This window comes from Oncorhynchus kisutch, linkage group LG2, assembly GCF_002021735.2.
Source record: "Oncorhynchus kisutch isolate 150728-3 linkage group LG2, Okis_V2, whole genome shotgun sequence".
NCBI lineage: Eukaryota > Metazoa > Chordata > Actinopteri > Salmoniformes > Salmonidae > Oncorhynchus > Oncorhynchus kisutch.
Genome location: NC_034175.2, coordinates 18,442,340 through 18,447,437, shown reverse-complemented (window position 1 = coordinate 18,447,437; position 5,098 = coordinate 18,442,340).

Below are 5,098 nucleotides of genomic sequence, written 5' to 3'. Positions count from 1 at the left end.
GCAGAGAATTATCCACACCAAAATCTTGAACAGCCCACTTTCTTCCTCCGACCAAGAACACTTTCCCATTTGCGCGATGATGTTGGAGGGGGGCCCCGGGGGGGGGGGGGGGGGGGGGGGGCATGCAGGTTGAAGGAATCACTTTAGGGGATGTTAATATCAGAAGTCAATAGCCTGAATTCAAAGTTGCGATCCCACACCATCAATCGCCCACAAGCATGCAGGTTGAAGGAATCACTTTAGGGGATGTTAATATCAGAAGTCAATAGCCTGAATTCAAAGTTGCGATCCCACACCATCAATCGCCCACAAGCATGCAGGTTGAAGGAATCACTTTAGGGGATATTAATATCAGAAGTCAATAGCCTGAATTCAAAGTTGCGATCCCACACCATCAATCGCCCACAAGCATGCAGGTTGAAGGAATCACTTTAGGGGATATTAATATCAGAAGTCAATAGCCTGAATTCAAAGTTGCGATCCCACACCATCAATCGCCCATAAGCATGCAGGTTGAAGGAATCACTTTAGGGGATATTAATATCAGAAGTCAATAGCCTGAATTCAATGTTGCGATCCCACACCATCTCGCAGCAGAGGGTACCACTGAGGATGCTGCAGTGGGACTACAATAGAGGCCTATAAGCTACCAGCAGCACCCATTCACATACTCCAGTTACCTATACTACAATTAAAAGAAAACAGCACTTCAGTCTGCTGGTTTTTCAATTTCTTTATTTAGAGCAATCGTGTAAATGTTAAAATTGACCAACCAAACGTGTAAACCACTTTAATAATTTGTTTCCACGCTCCGAATTCAGTGAGAAGAGCACATATCATGGTGATTTGATTAGGCCTATTTATTGCCTGTCATGAAGAATATGACCAGTTATGACCATCGCTGATCACTCATAAAAAGGAGAGGAAATCTTCATGAAAATACTCCTCCTATAAGCTCCCCTGAAATATTGCAAGGCTCTCAAGAAAATAGCAATTCATCCAAAACTGAGGGTTAACAGCTAATGGTGAACAATCTAAAATTATCCTCATTATGTGCCCCTGCACAAAGGGATTAATTAAGGGTTATTAATCTGGGACAATCTTGATTAACATGTGGATGATAGCAGATATTTTTGCTCAACCTGTCGACAACATGAAAGGCCAAACAAAGGTCAAGTGTCACAATCACATTGCTTTGAGTTCCATTTTGGATGCTTATGCAATTTCAGTTCCCAATTGAACAAAATCTCTGTGGGATTCATCAAGACCTGTATTGGATTACTTGCTCAACAATATGAGTATGTGGAGGAACTTTTTGTCCTTTCACAGCCATCAGAGTTAACCCAGTTTCCTATAAAAGTCAAACACATGATACAGGTTGAAATGATGTGGGAAACGATTATGTACAGATTTCCAACTAGACACAAAGCAGGACCTTGCTTTCTCGCAGACAGGCTGCAGAGTCAGAGTCGTGATTCATGTCTGCTATGCTCACCACTTGTGGACAGAGTGTGGATGCTGGCCACCCACAGAGGTTTTAATGGTCCAACAGTATGAACAGACAGAAGTTAGAAATGTGGGTATAGCATGGTAGTAGTGCTGAGCAAGAGGTCTTGGTAAGAGGGGAGGGTGAATACGGCTTTGTTCATAGCCTTGCTCAGCTGACAGTCGCGGCCGAGTGGCGGGCTGTGGAGGAATCTAACATATAGGCATGGTGCGGGACGGTCAACATGGGTGCTGGGAAGCCAGTGGGATGGACGCCGCTGTTAGACTGCAGGCCCAGAGGCATGGATATAATGGTAGGCTGGCTCAGAGAGAGTCGCCCGATATTTTCGCCATGCACTTCCCACCCAATGTCTAGTTCATTCTTGGTTATTGCGACCATCCATGTCAATGTTATAATTGATATTGATGTGAGGGCCAAAACATAATTGTAGAAAATACATGTATGTTACAACTTTAATAACTTCCTCTGGGAATACTTTCATTCCAGGCAACGTTTCCCAATTCATCCAGCTATATCCCTTCATGGCACAAAGACATGCATTCCACCTGGGATTAAATCTGATCACTGACCTGATTGTTCCACTGCTGTAATACTTTACTACCTTTTTAAATCAATATTAATGAGAACCTGTTTGGTTTATCTCACAGACTACATACTTCTTCAGCTGTGTCACTGATGAATGTGTTGATAGGTCATTTCTCAACCTTACGCAATGACTTCTCTGCATAGTACCTACAGGCATTTTGTGGCAGAATTTAGAGCTCAGGCTTCTCTGCCATTTGTAAAGGTCCACTCTGCGGTGCCTACACAAGTGGGAGTGGAGTTACAAGTGAATATGCATGAGAGACAATTTATTCCTTGACATGAAATGGTAAAAACCATCTAACAAGAGGAAACGATGGAAAGCTCCAACAGGTCAAAGATTATTTGTGAAATGAATTGTCTTTTAACCTCAGTGGATAGTTATTGTGAAGAGTCAAGATGTCCGTCAATGTAAAAACAAGGATCCACGTAACCAGTGAATGGGTGGCAGCCGGGAAGACTGGCATAGAGTGGCGTGCCCTCTCAGAATCACTGGTACATTCTGGCGAGAAGGTGTAATGTCCTGGATTTAGCCATCAGGAGCTCTGGCACAAGCGGTGGCGATACCGTGGTTTTCAGTTGCCTGCTCGGTCAATAGAGGTAGGCCAAGGCTGACATGAGAAGAACAGAACGGTTCTCTTTGAATACCTAGCATTGGTCTTCAATGAGGGGGGGGGGGACAAAACAGCCAAAGGCAGTAGCACACGTTTCACACCTTGACCCGGGCAGGAGAAGGTACAACAGGGGCCTCTCTTTATGGGTCCCACAGCACTGAAGTATAAGTCAACAACATTAACATGAATACATTTGATTTCTAATTGAAATCGTTTTTAGACTTGACACAATTTTAAAAAATGAAGTATTGCCATTGAGCTAATGCGTCACTACATTATCCACTGAAAAGAAACAACTGGACGACAATGCATGAGGTTGACTACTGGGGCTGTAGTCTAATCACACTGTTCTGGCACACTGTTGAGTTGAACGGTGTCTTGGTAACAGTTGTGAGTCAATAGGACCACAGTCTACTTTCCAAAGACCCATTCTGGAATCCCCTGTTCAATCTCAAGTCCCTGGACAGACATGCAATTGCCTTTGTGTCATGGTTATTATCAAATCAAACTTTGTCACATGCGCCGAATACAACAAGTGTAGACTTTACCGTGAATTGCTTACTTACAAGCCTTTAACCAACAGTGCAGTTCAATATTTATTTTTTTACCAAGCAGACTAAAATAAAAAGTAACACAATAAGAATAACGAGGCTATATACATGGGGCACCGGTACCGAGTCAGTGTGCAGGGGTACAGGCTAGTTGAGGCAATCTGTACATGTAGGTGGGTGGCGAAGTGACTATGCATTGGTATCAAACAAACAGCAGTGTACAAAGGGGGGGGGGGGGGGGGGGGGGGGGGGGGTCAATGTAAATTGTCCGGTGGCGATTTTATGTTTTGCTCAGCAGTCTTATGGCTTGGGAGTAGAAGCTGTTGAGGAGCCTTTTGGTCCTAGACTTGGCGCTCCGGTACTGCTTGCCGTGCGGTAGCAGAGAAAACAGTCTGTAACTTGGGTGACTGGAGTCTCTGACAATTTTATGGGCTTTCTTCTGACACCGCCAATTATATACTGTTGAAGTCAGATGTTTACATACACCTTAGCCAAATACATTTAAACTCAGTTTTCACAATTCCCTGTCTTTGGTCAGTTAGGATCACCACTTTATTTTAAGAATGTGAAATGTCAGAATAATAGTAGAGAATGATTTATTTCAGCTTTTATTTCTTTCATCACATTACCAGTGGGTCAGAAGTTGACTTTAAAATGTTTAACCTGGGTCAAACGTTTCAGGTGGCCTTCCACAACCTTCCCACAATAAGTTGGGGGAATTTTGGCCCATTACTTATACACACACGTGTAAAGGGATAAAGAATATGTACATAAAGATATATGAATGAGTGATGGTACAGAACGGCATAGGCAAGATGCAGTAGATGGTATCGAGTACAGTATATACATATGAGATGAGTAATGTAGGGTATATAAACATAAAGTGGCATAGTTGAAAGTGGCTAGTGATACATGTATTACATAAAGATGGAAAGATGCAGTAAATGTTCTATAGGATTGAGGTCAGGGCTTTGTGATGGCCACTCCAATACCATGACTTTGTTGTCCTTAAGCCATTTTGCCACAACTTTGGAAGTATGCTTGGGGTTATTGTCCATTTGGAAGACCCATTTTCGACCAAGCTTTAACTTCCTGACTGATGACTTGAGATGTTGCTTAAATATATCCGCATAATTTTCCTGCCTCATGATGCCATCTATTTTGTGAAGGGCACTAGTCCCTCTGGCAGGAAATCACCCCCACAACATGATGCTGCCACCCCCGTGCTTCACGGTTGGGATGGTGTTCTTCGGCTTTTCCCTCCAAACATCCAGTCATTATGGCCAAACAGATCTATTTTTGTTTCATCAGACCAGAGGACATTTCCCCAAAAAGTACAATCTTTGTCCCCATTTGCAGTTGCAAACCGTAGTCTGGCTTTTTTTTATGGTGGTGAGCGGACTTTCAGGTTATGTCGATATAGGACTAATTTTACTGTGGATATAGACCCGTTTCCTCCAGCATCTTCACAATGTCCTTTGCTGATGTTCTGGGATTGATTTGCACTTTTCTCACCAAAGTACGTTCATCTCTAGGAGACAGAATGCATCTCCTTCCTGAGCGGTATGATGGCTGCGTGGTCCCATGGTGTTTATACCTGCATACTATTGTTTGTACAGACGCACGTGGTACCTTCAGGTGTTTGGAAATCGCTCCCAATGATGAACCAGACTTGTCGATGTCTACAATTTTTTTTCTGAGGTCTTGGCTGATATCTTTTGATTTTCCCATGATGTCAAGCAAATAGGCACTGAGTTTGAAGGTAGGCCTTAAAATACATCCACAGGTACACCTCCAATAGGCTAATTGACATCATTTGAGTCAATCAGAAGCTTCTAAAGTCA